Source organism: Canis lupus, chromosome 4 (assembly GCF_048164855.1).
Source record: "Canis lupus baileyi chromosome 4, mCanLup2.hap1, whole genome shotgun sequence".
Classification (NCBI taxonomy): Eukaryota; Metazoa; Chordata; class Mammalia; order Carnivora; family Canidae; genus Canis; species Canis lupus.
This window is the reverse complement of record NC_132841.1, coordinates 9,269,057-9,286,011: the sequence shown is the minus strand read 5'-3', so window position 1 is coordinate 9,286,011 and position 16,955 is coordinate 9,269,057. Positions and strand designations below refer to the sequence as shown.

At 40.5% G+C, this 16,955-nt stretch overlaps 2 long non-coding RNA genes across 2 annotated transcripts in view; both read left to right on the top strand.

Moving 5' to 3' along the window:
• The first annotated feature begins 2,291 nt into the window (after positions 1–2,291).
• LOC140631469 (uncharacterized) overlaps positions 2,292–16,955 on the top strand; it is a 39,337-nt gene continuing 24,673 nt past the window's right edge. The window contains exon 1 of the long non-coding RNA XR_012029019.1: positions 2,292–2,386. This is a non-coding gene — a long non-coding RNA (uncharacterized lncRNA). The remainder of the gene's footprint in view (positions 2,387–16,955) is intronic.
• Positions 9,356–14,264, top strand: LOC140631468 (uncharacterized). Its single transcript, XR_012029018.1, has 2 exons — positions 9,356–9,488; positions 13,973–14,264. It is a non-coding gene; the product is annotated as an uncharacterized lncRNA (long non-coding RNA).

Here is a 16,955-nt window from a genome sequence, read left to right as displayed (position 1 = left end):
GAAGCTGGTGTCTTGAGTCATTCACCTCCTGGAGTGTCTTGGGGAAATGGTTGCCTACATTCTCCATCTGTGAGCACTCCTCATTCTGAAGACAGCAGTGGCCTGTCAGTCTGTGCAAGTGAATTTGGCTAGTGAGTGTCTCTCAGGGGTTCACCAACTCAAAGTAAAATGACATTTCTGGACCTTTAAACCAAGACACCAGACTCCTAACCTTGGAGACTGTACTCAAAACATCACCTGGCTGAGGACATGGCCCAAAGCACTGAGTAGGCCCCCCTACATCAAGAGTGCATTCTCCGTTGTAACAGGTGTGTCCTCTCTGCTTATTAGCATTCAGTGTTCCTGAAGGTGCAAGTCTTGAGTTCAATCCCTAAAGGTTTTCACATGGAAATTCTGATGGATTCAGATGGTACTGGTTTTCTTGTTTGCTTTTTTTATCTTATTTTTTATTTTTATTATCTTTTTAAAGATTTTATTTATTTGACAAAGAGACAGAGAGAGAGGAGCAGCAGGCAGAGGGAGAAGCAGGCTCCTGGCTGAGCAGGGAGTCCAATGTGGGGCTCGATCCCAGGACCCTGGGATCATGACCTGAGTGGAAGCCAGGCACTCAACTGACTGAGACACCCAGGCACCCCATATCTTATTGTTTTGTTTATTTGTTTATTTTTTATTTTTTTAAAAAAGATTTTATTTATTCATGACAGACACACAGAGAGAGGCAGAGACATAGGCAGAGGAAGAAGCAGGCTCCATGTGGGGAGCCTGATGTGGGACTTAATCCTGGGTCTCCAGGATCACACCCTGGGCTGAAGGCAGGCACTAAACTGCTGAGCAACCCAGGGATCCCTTATTGTTTTTTTTTTTTTAAAGTAAGCTCTCTGCCCACCATGGGGCTTGAACTCATGACCCCCAGATCAAGAGTTGCCTGGTCTATGGATCGAGTCACTAGGTGGCCCTGGTTTTCTTGTTTTGTTGGTTTCTTGATTTGTTGGTTGCAGAGATAGATTATGAGCAGCTCATTGCAAACACATGTTTGCTGTGATAATTGCAACTGAAAGTGGGGTCCCCAGGGCCTGGATTCTAGTACCAGCTCCATCCCTAGCCGGTGTTGCTTCCTCCTGCAAGCTTCCATGGCACGGGAGAGAAGTAGAGAATGATGCTGGCAGTGGAAGCCATCAGCCTCCAGGAACCATCCACCGGAGCCACAGACTAACTCAGAGGCAGCCAAGCGGCTCAGCAGCGTCTGTGACAGAGGTCAAGGGTCTTTGTCAATAAAATGAGGAAGTTGAACTAGAGCACATCTCTGACTCCTTCCGTCATCAATAACCTCTGCCTTTCTGGTCCTTTCTGACACAAATGAGGCAAGAAAGGCATTGCTGTTGCCTGGGCAATGACTTGTTCTTCCATGGGCCACTAGGCCACAGGAGCAGAATCAGCATGTGCAATGGTCTCCCGTTCTGGCCTCAGACAGCTGCACGTGGTGGACATTCATGCAGCATCCATCCAAGAGAGCAGCAAAAGAGCCCAAAGACTGGAAGAGTTTTGGGTTGCCTTGTTCCTACAAAGCCAGGAGGAAAATTAAAGTAGTCTAGCTATTGAAAGGTCCAGGAAACAGCCACTGAATGAATAGGTTGTCATTTCAATCTAGAATCGTGGGTTCTCATGACCTTTTCTTTTCACTTAGTTTCTGTCCATAAAGTGAAGAAATACACTGCCTAACCAGTAATAAATGCCCCATATTGCATATATTATATAATCACAAAGTGCTTTCACCTCCATTATCTCATTGAAACTCCCCAATAACCTTGTAAGATAGAGAGGAATTATGTTTTCCCATGTTCCTTTTTAATTTTTTTTTCAGCATCTCATGAAATGGTTCATGAAATTGGGGAAGGAGCACAAACAGGAGGGAGAGGCAATGGTGACAGGCTTGAGGGCAAGGGGCACAGGGATGGGCCGGGCAGGATGCTCTCCTCTTCCCTGCAGCAACCCTCCCCCAATCATCCCACTGATGGGAGGGGATAGGTTTTCCCATTTTAAAGGTGAGGAAACTGAGTATCAAATAAACTAAAAATGATTATTAATAGTAAGTCACATTTGTATAGTGTATTATATTTCCCTGAAGACACAGTGCTATCTTGTCTTTGCTGCATTCCTGCATGTGTTCTGTCAACAGATCCAGTCATTGGCCACAGGGGTGGACATGTGGCCGGTCACCATGCACAGTGATTGGTCCAGGACCAAGCCAGTTAGGGGATGGGTTTTTTGTTGTGCTTTTGGTCTGTTTTCTGCTGGAGCAGATGGGGTGAGTCTCTTTGCTGTCAGATCTTGGATTATTCTGGATTCTGTCATGGAGAATGAAAAAGGAAAAGGAAGCCAAGTGGAGGTAAGCAGAGCAGAAAGACCAAGAGATCCTCAGTGATGAGGAGGCCCCACTTTTAGTCCCTGAGACCCTGGAGTGGTTTTTGTCTCTGTCCCTTTTGATGATCTGTTGTAATTCATCCTTCACCCATCTGAAGAGTGGGGGGTGGGAGAGTGGGGGCGAGGAGGGACAGACAGACAGAGAGAAGCAAACATGCAGGAGCCTGCATGCTCCTGATGAGTCTCCTGTGAGTTGAGCTAAGATTAGTCAGACCCCTGGGAAAGCTGCACTCAGCAGGCAGCGAGGGCACCAACCCTTCATTCTGCAACCATCCAATTCACCAGAAGGTGTCAGTGAGAAATTCCCTACCGTCACTCAATGCATTTAGATGATTGACTTTCAAAGATAAAAATTGCATAATGATTTTTTTACCTTAATTTGAGCTGCTTCTAAATTTAAATTTGATTTCGAGAATTTATTCTCAGCACAAAACAAACCCATGCTGTACATCCATTTTCATAGCAGCATTATTCAAAAAAGCCAAGAAACAGAAACAGCCTGTTATGGATTAAATGTATATGTCCTCCCAAAATTCATATGTTGAAGCCCTAACCCCAGAGTGGCTAAATTTGGAGTAATTAAGGTTAAATTAAGTCATAAGAGTGGGGCCCTAATTGAATAGGATTCATGTCCTTATAAGAAGAGCTAGCAGAGAGGGGCGCCTGGCAGGCTCGGTCTTTGGCATCTGACTCATGATTTCGGCTCAGGTCATGATCTCAGAGTCCTGAGATTGAGCCCTGAGTCAGGCTCTGCTCTGGACGTGGAGTTTTCTCGAGATTCTCTCCTTCTCCTTCTGCCCCTCCCTCTCCATGAGTACACATGCACACTCTCTCTGTAAAAAAAGACATCAAAAAGAAGAGTTATTTACGCATAAGGGAATAGGATATTTTAAATATATGGTGCTTTCATTTCAGTGATAATTTTTTCAAAAAGTGTAATTCTAGAATATATGGTGGACCAGCTTATAAATGAGTACTGGCAAGAATTTTTAGTGGCTGCATTTGCATTTGTGAAGTTTGTGAGCTATAGTCCAAATGTTATCATGGCACACTGTATGAATGATTTGCAACAGCTTGAATAAAGTGGTAGAAGAATCTAATTAGCTATAGCATATGAGAATATAAGCATGCTGCTTACAAAGATTCTGCTTTCTGGCAATCGATACCACGGTCATGTTTAAGAGTTGTTATACTGGGGCGCCTGGGTGGCTCGGTGGGTTAAGTGTCTACCTTGGGCTCAGGTCATGATCCTGGGGTCCTGGGATGGAGCGAGTTTGCTTCTCTCTCTCTGTCCCCCCCACCCCACTCTCCCACCCCCCACTCATGCTTTCTCTCTCTCTCAAATAAATGAATAAAAGTCCTTAAAAAAAAGAGTGGGTTCTTAAATGTCTTGTATTTGTATATGCCTACTAAAGCAGTTTATTTATGTGAAGAATATTTTTCTTCCCAGTTTCAGCAATAATTGTGTGAGATAATATTTCATGTAGGTTTAAGTAATGCAACATTGTTAATTTTATCCTCCAATGAATAAAACAGCTTTACAAAATTATTATTTGAAGATTGCTTATTGGCAAAATTTTAATTAAGTATAAATTCTATTTTTCTAAGACTTGCAAAAACCTTCATTATTTATATAGTTTTGTACAGTACATTCATAGAAACAACTTTGATTAGCTTTGGTGTTTTTACTTTTTAAAAATATTTTATTTATTTATTTGACACAAAAAGAGAGCACAAGCAGGGAGCAGCAGGCACAGGGAGAGGGAGAAGCAGACTCCCTGCTGAGCAGGGATCCCAATGCCAGCCTGGATCCCAAGACCCCGAGATCATGACCCGAGCTGGAGGCACTCAACCAACTGAGCCACGGAGGCGCCCTGGCTTTGGTGTTTTTAAAGTCAAATATAAGGGAGGCCTGGGTGGCTCAGTGGTTAAGCGTCTGCCTTCTGGCTCAGGGCGTGATGCTGGAGACCTGGGGATCGAGTCCCACATCCAGCTTCCCGCGTGGAGCCTGCTTCTCCCTCCGCCTATGTCTCTGTTTTTTTCTCTCTCTCTCTGTGTCTCTCATGAATAAATAAATAAAATCTTAAAAAAAATAAAGTCAAATATAAGAACAGATGAAATATTGAAATAGTCCAGAAAAGCCATTTCTCCACCATGAAACCCAACATCAGAGACCACCGACCTAATATCTGTCATATTATGTCAGAGTTGTTCCTTTGATTTTATTGGTTTTATAGCTTGAAGTATTTAACTTGTAGCCGTGTGTGTTTCTTCAGAGAAACAGAACCAATAGGATATATTTGTGTGTGTGTAACATGTGTGTTCCCACATGCGCGCGCACGAGGTGGGAGGAACCGAGAGAGACGTTGACAAGTCTGAGATCTGCAGGCTGGAGACCCAGGGAAGAGTTGATGGTTCACCTCCGGTCCAAAAGCCATCTGGAGGCAGGATTTCCTCTTCCTTGGGGGACTCAGTCTTTTTTCTCTTAAGACTTTCAATTGATTGGATAAAGCCCCCTCTCCCCATTATGGAGGGTCACCTGCTGTACTCAGTCTAGTGATCTAAGAAATAATCTTATCTAAAAATACTTCCACAGTGACATTTAGACTTCAAATCTTGTCTTAAACACATCTTTTAGATGCATTATAATAAAGTTTTCTTTTTTTTAAATTTATTTATGATAGTCCCATCACAGAAAGAAAGAAGCAGAGACACAGGCAGAGGGAGAAGCAGGCTCCATGCACCGGGAGCCCGACATGGGATTCGATCCCGGGTCTCCAGGATCGCGCCCTGGGCCAAAGGCAGGCGCCAAACCGCTGCGCCACCCAGGGATCCCTAGATGCATCATAATAAAAACACTTTAACAAAGCACTGAGAGGGTCTGTTAAATATTTTTTCCAAAAAAAAAAACCATGAAGCAATCTTCCCTGAAAGATTCATTCTGTCCCAGCTCATAGAACAACGAGGGACTCGCTGGCATCCTCACCCAGGTCTCCAGTACCGGGGTCTCAGAAATGTAGGTCTGCTTACTCACAAGTTATCTATTCTGCTTTTTTTCTCTTAACATTTAAGATAAGGCTTTCAAGGTTTTGTTTTTCTTACTGGTTGGTTTTTGTGATGTTTTCAGTAAAACGTAATTATTTATAATGATATCTGAAAATAGCAGCTATAAAATAACCTGAAAAACCAACCTCGTGAATGAGCATTGAGGTATATTTTGAGGACAATGGGGGATGCATAAAGTTTGTGTGTATTTAGCTAAAGGTTTCATACAAGAGGACTCTTTCCTCCTTTCCACTCAATCCCTGAATAATACATCCGATGAATGTCACCTCATGCAGAAAGGAGATCTGAACTAACAGTTTCATTAACATGGAAAAATCATATGAATAAAAATATCCCACTTCATGAGCACAGAGATGATTTATTAAGCAAACCTGAACCTGCCGCCTTAAAGTCTTAGGTTTGCTATAATTTATATTTCCTGTCAGGAATGCTCATATTTCAGCTATAAATAGAACATGGCAGCAGAGAGAGTGGTGTTTTAATTAGGTCATTCCTCAGTCTGCGTGACTTATTTTCTTTGAGCCTTTGCCATTTTTTACTTCAGATTTAATCTCTTTGTGATGATGATGCAACATGACAGAATGATACCAGACTTCCAGAGAGTTCCCCTCCCTGCTCTCTCCTCTCTCTAATTCTCTCTCTGTCTCTCTTTCTCTGACTCTTTGTCTCTCTCTCTGTCTCCATCTCTCTCAGTGTCTCTGTCTCTGTCTCTCTCTCATCAAGGTGCACTTGCTGTCTCAAAACCTCCAGCAAAGAGGAGGCCAGGAGGGCTTTTGTCATATGTTTACACCACAGATTGAGTCTCACCTCTGGTCACTCTCCCATCTGGGACTAAATGTCCCAACTGGCGCTTGGCTTATGTCTGGCTCTCCTATGGCTATGTATCTGCCCTTCTGAACTTTGTGATTGACACTAGTGGAGTGCAGGGGGAGACTAAAGAAAGGAGATAGATAATAAGACTCCTATGTTGGGGACGCCTGGGTGGCTCAGTGATTGAGCATCTGCCTTTGGCTCAGGTCATGATCCCGGGGTCCTGGGATCAAGTCCTGCATCAGGCTCCCCATGGAGAGCCTGCTTCTCCCTCTGCCTAATGTCTCTGCCTCTCTCTCCATGTCTCTCATGAATAAATAAATAAAATCTTTTAAAAAAAGACTTATACATTAAAAGATTGAGTGGACTGATAACCTTCCCATCTTCCTTATTAAACCTAAATCTATAACAGTTCCTAGTAGCTTCTGAAGGAACAATGCAAATGGAAAAAGACCCTTTCTAATCAATATCCTTTTACCTCATATGATTTTTGAGATGCTGGAAAGGGTCCTATATCCTTGTCACAGACCGTGGTAATATTTTAGGAGACAAAGCCTTCCTTTCCATTGGTGACATTGTTAGTGGCTCTGCAGGCTTTGGTATCCCCATAATTCAATCAACACTCCTCTGAAAGACAAACCCAGAGTCCCTCCTAATACCCACACATCTCAGCTAGAGCTTTGAGGGAAGTGTAGTCCATCTCTCTACCAGTCCTCCCCAGTTCCCTCCAGCCACACCACCTTCTGCTTTTGTCCCAGGGTCATTTGGTTCCTCTTGCAACTCTGTGGCAGGACACACAGCTGCATTAGCAAGCCTAGACCTGCTTCCTGGTCTGGGAGCATGACCTGGAAAGAGCCAGCTATAGTTCTCATAACTCATTTAGCAAGAGAACCTGACTTGGACTGAACCATCCTGATGGAAAAACTGACCCAGTCTGATGTAAGGCTATTTTACCTGTATTTATCTGCTGCAGGAAGCACAGTTTTCCAGGTTGGGAGCTAATTGAGGGTCCCTCCCAGTGTGTTTCTTTATCTTTGTGTCTCTAGCACTAGCACTGGTCTGGCACATAAGTGTCTGATAAATATTTACTGAATTTAATTGAATCTTTATGTCTGAACACTTAGGAAATAAGCAAGTGATACCGTGGTAAACTGTCCTTCAAAATAAAAAATCATGGATTGTTCATTCACTAATTTAGTCAATCTTTCATTCAACTAACAAGCATTTTTTTGAGGGCTACCTATGTGTTAGGTTTTTGGACATGTGTCAGGATTGTAAGACAAGTCATAGGCAGTCCCTGTCCTTGTTAAGTTCATAGCCAAATAGAGAAGACAGATAAGCACACCAGGATTTTAAAAGATACAGTAAGCATGCTGATAAAGGTGTATACATCACAAGGGCACAGACATCAGGCATCTATCCCTGGGTGACAAGATCCGATTTGCATTTCAGGAAGATTACTCTAAACACTAAAGACATTATTGCTTGAAAATAGGGAATGGTCAAGCATTAAAACAATATTGAGTACAAGAATGTAGGGTCTCCTCCACAGGGTCTTGGCTTTAAGCTATAGGTAGTAACTGAAGGGGACAACCTTTAGAAAAGAAAACCAGAGCCAAAAATGATCTGAGTTTTAAATACAATCAACGATGTCAGGCGGTAGGCAGTTGCTCCTATCTACTGCCACCAAAATGGTACCACTTTCTTCTTCCTAAGGAATATGCCCAAGATAACAGATACAGTGTTGTTACTTCTTTTCATCTTGTTAGAGACCTTGGATCCACAAAGTGTAGTTCACCCTAATTCCTTGAGGAGGACCTTTCCATGCAACAAAGGAAGGGGAGAGTCTATCCTTTATCTCCATCAAGTGCTAAGTTGGAGTCTGGGACTGCAGGGCTGATGCTCATGAACAGGAGATACACATGTGCTCCAGGGTCAGTGATTCGTGCATCCGCAGACCATGTGAAGGTCCAGTTCTCCTTTTGCTCTCTGAACATGAAGGTGGGAATCAGGATATGTTTTGCTGACCCCAGCAGATATCTTTCAGTTCCAGAGAAGTTTCCCTTTTGTGCACTTCTACAGCACATTTCACCATTCTAATTCAAACATTATGACAAGGTAGCAACCAGACAGGCTGAAGGACTGTGAGGAAACAGGAGGTGTTGGAGTACTTCCTGCATAAGAAATGATGTTTTCATTTTTAAAACCCACATTTCCCCTCCTGGCCATAGCCCAGGGACTCAGACAAGGGCTGTAATAATGACTAATGTGCTTCCCTTAATGTACCCACTAACTACAAGTCAGGTCATTTTTACATCAGTGTCATAAATCTTGATGTTTCTGTAGCCACTTACATGACTAGCAGGAAATGCAGCTTTTTCCAGGGGATAAACTCTCCCAGATATTTGTGTGAGAAATCCTAGGCATGCTCATAGAAGTTGGCTGCTGCCTGATGGGGGCAGGGGAAGCTTGGACCTGCCCCAAAAGCCATCAGGGCAGCCACTCCAGCTGAACCTCCAGTATCTTCTGATTTTAGTTTCATGGGCACCAGGGCTGCAAGTCTAGGGGCCCTGGGCTTGGAAGTCACTCTGGTCAATGTAACAGGTCATCTGCTATTGCCAGAGGTGTTGCTGCATGGACCCTGCTGGCCTTGGTGCAGACCCTGTCAGCTTGCCAAGGCAACAACCATTCAATTGGCTAAGAACTGGCTTCATCTCTGTGTCACGCTCTGTATTGAGTTCCTGATCCTCAGCAAAAGTGGTCTTCCTCTCCAAGTATTATAATTCCTTAGATTCACTTTACAGCCATTCCCAAGGTGAGCCCACAGCCCTGGGATGGGTAACTTGGATAGGTTCTAGTCATGTGCTCAAAACCAAGCCTTTCTTGGTCCTCTAGCTAGTTGTGATCCCTCTATTTTATCTCCCAAGTCATGTAGTACCTTATTCTTTGCAACTTTACTACTAAAACACTCTATTGACTCTTGGACCTTAGTTCTGATTTTTTTTTTTTTTTTTTTTTTGGTCACTCTTTTCCTTTATGCTGAGTCACCTTTCAGAAGCCTCATTGCCTGAGAGTTCTAAGAGATCCATTGCAAGGAGCTCTGCTCCTCGGCCTTAGTTCAGATCTACTTAGGCCATCAAATATGTTTTAATAGTCTGACAACTCAATGGGAGACTTCTGCTTCCAGAAAGGTAGAGTACACATACCCTTCACTATTCTCCCCACTAAATACAGCTAAAAATCCTGGACTATATATAAACAATTATAAATGACTCCAAAAGGTGAAAAGAAGGCAGATAGGCCAGAGACCTTTAGACCCTAGTTGTCATGAGCTAAATTGTGTTACTCTCTAAAATTTGTATGTTCAAGTCTTAACTCTAACTTCCTCCAAATGTGACTGTATTTGGAGACAGATCTTTAAAGAGGTAATTAAGGTTAAATGAGGTCATTTGAGAGGACTGTAATCCAATATGATTGGTGTCCTTAACAGAAGAAGAAAGCTGGGTACATAAAAAGACACCAGGGTCACATGTATATAACTATGTGAGAACACAGGGAGAAGATAGTCATCTACAAGCCAAGGAGAGAGATCTTAGGGAAAAAAATCCCGCTGACACCTTGATCTTGGACTTCTAGTCTCCAGAACTGTGAGAAAATAAATTTTTCTTGTATGTGCCACCTAGTCTGTGGTACTTCTTATGTCAACCCTAACAAACTAATATAATAAGGCATTACACACTGTTATGTTAATATATTGCAAACTTTGGTATTCCCAGGTTACTGGCTTCTTAAGCTCAGTGTGCACAGATAGGTAAAGGACAAGGAAAGGGGCAGCTTAGCAAGACAGAATTTTTAGGTAATAACAACTCTACTTCAATCAAACTTCTCAGAAAAAATTATCACTTCATCCCTACCCATGCCAACAAAGGCCCAGTGGGGAGCCCAGACTTCTACCTTCATTGGGCTATAATGAGACACCCAACTCCCCACCCCCTATGGGGGCATTGTATCAAAGAAGTCTGAATAGGGAGCAGAAACTTTCATCCTTGGAGGGCCTCAGTGAACCTCCCCATCCCTTAGTGCCATTGGAGAACACTGGGGAAACTGTAACAAGACACTTGTAACCCTGCTACCCAGGAAAGTAGCAGTGGAGGCCTACTGGGGAGCTGGAACTCCACGCATCCCCCAACAGAAACCCTCAGGTTTCAACAGAAGCTAAAGAGGGAAACCTGGATTACTATTCCTGCCTGACATTCTACCTTCTTCCTTCTGGAGTGGTGTCAGAAACTAAATCAGAAGCTTTATTTTTATTTTTTTTTAAGATTTTTAAATTTAGGGATGCCTGGGTGGCTCAGCGGTTGAGCATCTGCCTTTGGCTCAGGGCGTGATCCTGGGGTCCTGGGATTGAGTCCCACTTCAGGCTCCACAGAGGCAGCCAGCTTCTCCCTCTGCCTATGTCTCTGCCTCTCTTTCTGTGTGTCTTTCATGAATTCAGGTGCCCCCTGAATCAGATTTAAATAATATTTGGAGTCTCCTAAAATAATATGAAAATGTCCAATTTTCAATAGGAAATCATCAGCACACCAAGTACCAAGAATATCTCAAACTGAATGAAGAAAGGATCATTAATAGGTGACAGGACCAAGAGACAGAGATATTAGAGTTACCCGGCAGAGATTTTAAGTAGTCATAGAATGCATCATAAAAATGTTTCAACAAGCTTGAAACAAATGAAAAAAAAAAAAAAAAAGTCTTACCAAACAACACAGAAAGCACAACCAAATGGAAATTTTAGAAATGAAAAATACAGTAACTGAAATAAAAAGCCTCGGATGGGCTCATCAGAAGAATGCAGGGGACAGAGGAAGGAATCAGTGAACTGGAAGATGAAACGAGAAATTATCCAATCTGAACAATTGAAAAAAAAATGAGCAGAGCCTAAGTGACCTGTGGGTAAATAAAAAAAGATCTAACATACGCATCATCAGAATCTCAGGGGGAGAGGAGAAATCCAAGGATGAAAAAATTCTAGAAAAAAAAATCATGGCTGAAGTTTCATGAAAGACATAAACCTGCAGATTCAAGGAGCTTAACTAACATCAAAGAGGAAAATCCAAAGTAATCTATATCAAGACTCATAATGGTCAAATTTCTGAACTTTCTTTCAAGACAAAGAAAAGTGTTGAGACAGATGACACTTTACCTTTAGTAGAAAAACAATTCAAATGCAGAGGGTATCTTATCAGAATCCATGGGGTGGAGGAGGTTGAGCAACTTTTTAAAGCGCTAAAATAAAAGAACTGTCAACCTAGAATCCTATATGCAGTGAAAATATATTTCAAGAATAAAGAAGAAACCAAGACATTCTTAGATGAAGGAAAACAAAGAGTATTTGTCACCAGCAGATATACCCTAGAAGAATGACCTAAGGAATTTCTCTAAACTGAGAGAACATCAGGAAGGAAGACAGAACTTGGTAAGCAAAAATATGGGTAAATACAATATACTTTCCTTCTTCCCTTGAGTTTTCTAGATTTATTTTTGACCCTGGAAGTAAAATTTATAACAGCATCTGATGTGGTTCTAAATGGATGCAGAGTAAATATTTAAGAATATTATCTTATAAATAGGGCAAAAATGGGACATAAAGAGAGGTGAGTTTTCTATACTTCATGAAAAACTTATTCAACTTAAAAAAGAGCATCTACAAAAATCCTACACCTAACATTATACCTAATAATGAAAGACTGAAGATTTTACATCTAAGATCAAGAACAAAGCAAGGATATCTGCTCTCATCACTTGGTCAATATAATGCTAGAAGTTCTAGGCAGTGCAATAAGGTAGGAAACCAAACAGGTATGTAGTTTGGGAGAGAAGAAACAAAATTGTCCCTATTTACAGATGACATAATTGCCTACATAAAAACAGCCTTTTGGAATCTCCAAAAGTTTCCTATAACAAATAACTGAATTCATCAAAGTCACAGAATGCAAGATAAACAAATAAAAATCTAATGTATTTCTATATACTAACAGTAAACATATGGACACTAGAATTAAAAATGCAATACCATTTTAATCACTGAAAATAAAATGAAATACCTAGTTATAAATCTAACAAAGTATGTATAACATTTGTATGTTGAAATCCACAAAGCATTTAAATAAATAGAAAACATATCATATTTGTGGATTGGAAGACTCAAAACAGTAAAAAATGTCAATTCTCCCCAGTTTGATATATAATTGTTAAATGCAACTTCTTAGGCTGTGCATGCATGTTGGGGTTATCTTCACCTTTTCTATAAGTTGTACCAAAACATCTGCTTCTTTCATTTGTATCATTCCTTCAGATAAGTAATTTGGTAACCCCCCCAAAGATAGATAGATAGATAGATAAATAAATAAATAAATAAATAAATAAATAAATAAATAAATAAATGCAACTTCTTTCAAAATTCCAGCAAGATTTGTCTTTTTGTATGGATAAGGGAAGCAAAAGAACTAGAACAAGTAAAATAATTTTGAGAAAGATAAATAAAATGGGAAGAATCAATCAATTTTTAAAAATTTATTTTTAAAGATTTTATTTATTTATTCATGAGAGACACAGAGAGAGACAGGCCGACACATAGGCAGAGGGAGAAGCAGGCTCCATGCAGGGAGCCTGATGCAGGACTCATCCTGGGACCCCAGGATAACGACCTGAGCCAAAAGCAGATGTCCAACCACTGAGCTACCCAGGCATCCCAGTCAATCAATTTTTAAGCCTTATTATTTACCTATAGTAATCACAGTCCTGCAGTATTAGCAAAGTGATAGACACATAAATCAATAAAATAGAACAGAAAACTCACAAGAGACCCACAAAATACCCTCAACTAATTTTGACGGAAGTGTAAAAACAATTCAATGAAGTTAAGATCACCTTTTCAGCAACTGGATATTCATAGGCAAAAACAAAACAAAAAATCCTCTACAGAAGTTTCACATCTTATATAAAATTAATTCAAAATGGATCACAGACTTGAATGTAAAATGTAAGTCTATAAAACTTTTAGTTAAAAAAAAAAAGGGAGAAAGTCATCAGTATCCAGGGTGAGGCAAAAAGTTCTTAGATTTGACGACAAATCATGATCCACAAAATTAAAAATTAATAAAATGAAATTCATCAAAATAAAAAACTTTTGCTCCGCAAAGGACCCTGTGAAGAAGATGAAAAGACAACCTGCAGACCATGAGAAAATATTTTCAAACCGTATATATGAAAACAGAATAAAGAATCTCAAAATTCAACCATAAAATCCAAACAATTAGAAAATGGGCAAAATACATGAAGAGACATTTCACTAAAGAGGAAATGGCAGATGGCAAATAAGCACATGGTGTTGGGATGGAAGTGAGTGTGGCTATCAAAGGGATACAAAAGGGACTGCTGTGGTGGTGGAAATGTTCTGTATCTTGATTATATTACTGTCAGTGTCTTGGTTGCATATTGTTATAATTTTGCAAGATGTTATCATTGGAGAAACTGAGTGTTCACGGGGATCTCTCTGCATTATTACAACTCTATGTGAATCTACAATTACCTTAAAGTAAAAAGTTTCAAAAACTTTTAGTGATTGCTCCTGGTTTTAGGTGGTATAGTTCAGTGTTTTGTTTTGTTTTTTCAGTTCCTCCGGGAAGCCAACCGAAAGAAACAAAAAGACCAAGAAGTAGTTATGCCAACATCATCTTTGACAAAACTAGGTAACATTAGAAAGCCCAAATAAAAAAATAGCAGGAAGGGCTGTTGAACAATGAAGGCCAATTAGGAGTGCAAAAAAGTGAAAAGTATGCTCAAAAGTTATCATGGTAATCACTTTGTAATGTATATAAACGCTGATTCACTGTGCTGTACATTTGGAACTAATATACACTGTATGTCAACTATACTTCAATTAAAAATATGCAGACTTTTAAAAAGAGAGTTGTGGGGATCCCTGGGTGGCGCAGCGGTTTAGCGCCTGCCTTTGGCCCAGGGCGCGATCCTGGGAACCCGGGATCGAATCCCACGTCGGGATCCCGGTGCATGGAGCCTGCTTCTCCTTCTGCCTGTGTCTCTGCCTCTCTCTCTCTCTCTCTCTCTCTCTGTGACTATCATAAATAAATAAAAATTTAAAAAAATTAAAAAAAAATTTAAAAAGAGAGTTGCAAAGTGCAACAATGGGCAAGGACTGCTGGCAGGAAGCAGCAGTTTTATTCAGTTGATTTCAAGGCAAAGAAGAGGAAATGGTGGCTGAACAAGGAATCATATAGACAAATCACATTTTTAGAGAGCTTTCTGTCAGTGTGACAGGGTGGGAGAGAAAGACAGCATTGTGAACAGCCCTGAGCCACCAACCTCAGTTGTTGAGGAAAAAGTAAATCATACTCAATTCTGCAGGATAAGAAAAATTACTGTCCCCCCTTCCCAGATGAATCTCCTTTAAGTAACTGGTACAGGAAGGACTTACCTCATTCAAAGACAGGTATTCAAAAAGAAAAATTATAGAATTAATATCAAGATACTACAATTTAAAAAAGAGGAAAAGCTAAAGGCAAATAGCAAACAAAACAAAACAGCTCTTTGGGACTTCCAATAATGCCTGTCGCAAAAGTTTTCCAGCAAGCTCTCCCACAAAAAGTTTTATTAAAAAAGTAAAAAAATAAAAAATAAAAAATAAAGCCCTCTTTCTTAACCTTTTGGGTTTTTGTTTTGTTTTGTTTTTCTTAACCTCTTGAATGAAGGTATTGGAAAGTGACTAAGACAGGCAGAAACTGTAGGGGAATTTGCTCTTGAAAGTTGACTGCAAGAGTAAGAGTTGTAAGTTTGTAGCTTGTTTTGGCTGTGAATACTTTCTGTCCCACCCAAAAATCTTGCTGCTGAACATCACAGCCTTACTGGCTGATGGTGGTAGAAGATAAAGTTTAGGGTTGGCAGAACAGAAGACCATTTAGGTGTGATTTCCTGAATTCAGAACAGTTCCAGAAGGAATGAACCCCAAAATATGAATATAAACATTTCTCAAATCCCTGACTAACTGCTAAACTGCACGCATGGGAGACATACTGCTGGTTTTGGGGGGCAGTCCTGGTGAAACATGGGAGGTAGAAACAACAGAAGAATTTACATTTGAAAGATAGAACCACACTGGATAAGATTTGTATTTGCTGTTCTCTTGACTGTATATTCTCCAACATGAGTGGCTTAGACAGGAGAATGTTGAAGCCTCATGGACCTAAGGAGTCAAAAGATAGAGCTGAGGGTTTCAGAACACCTGGAAAGTTAGAAGGAAATGCTAGAAGCAAAAGAGCCACAGACAGCGTAGGTCCCCATATATAAGTATAAATTCTACCCAAATCTTTGCCTGACTGCTAAGCTATGCGTATGTAAGAAAGACTCCAAGGGGCTCAAAGAAATAGCAGGCAGATGTGAGAGAGGAATGTGTTCTTGAAAGACAGAACTGCACCAAATGCAATATGTGCAATAGCTGTTTTTTTGACTGTACGTGTTTCCAACTCACACGCAGCTCATATGGCATAAAGGCAGAAGCCTTAATGCCTGTGGTATCAGAGAGCAGAGCTGGGGCTGGCAGATCAGCTAGAAACAAGGAAGCCTCAGAGACAATAAGACCCAGAATCTGAGTCTTTCCAAACTTTCAGCTTATTTTGTCTTACAAAGGTAGAGAACACTCCAAGGGGCAAGTCTATGAAAGCAGCAGCTGGAAACTGAAAAATGCTGAGCAGAGATCTCAGCTGCTACACTCTATATGGGAGACAAAGCTTATAGTTAGAATTAAGGTAAGTTAACTGCTTAATAGAACAAAATCCAACAATCCTCAGAGGAATATAACAGAATGCAGAGTCTCCACAACACATCACCCATAGCATCCAGTTTTCAACCAAAAACTACCAGACATGCAAGGAAACAGGAAAGGGTGGCTTACATTCAGGATAAAAGGCAGTTTATGGACCCTTGCTGAAATTGGGCCCAGATGTTAGATTCAGCAGACAATGATTTTTAATGATCAAAAAGGAAACATGAGTTCAATGAATTAACAAATAGGGAATTTCAACAGAAAACTGAAAATTTTTTTAGATATTATTTATTTATTCATGAGAGACACACACACAGAGAGGTAGAAACATAGGCAGAGGAAGAAGCAGGCTCCACGCAGGGAGCCCCATGTGGGACTCTATCCCAGGACTCTGGGATCATGCCCTGGGCCAAAGGCAGATGCTCAACTGCTGAGCCACCCAGGCATCCCAGAAAATTGAAATTATAAAAAGAAAGCTAAATAAGAATTTCAAAACTGAAAAAATGCAATGACTAAAACAAAAAAAATTTACTAGATAGGCTCAATAGATTGGAGATGACAGAAAAAAAATCAGTAAAGGTGAAAAAAGATAAATAAAAATTATCCAACCCAAAGAGCAAAAAGAAAAACAAGAAAAAGATAGAACCTCAGAGGCCTATTAATACCAAATAATCCAACATAATGCTTATTTTAATCCCAAAAGAAGGAGAGCAAAAAAGAGTTGATGGAGTGAGTGAGTGAGTGAGTGATATATAGAGAGAAAATGTGTAAGAAAAGAAAAATTACTAACTCCCCATATCTGGTGAAATATGAATAA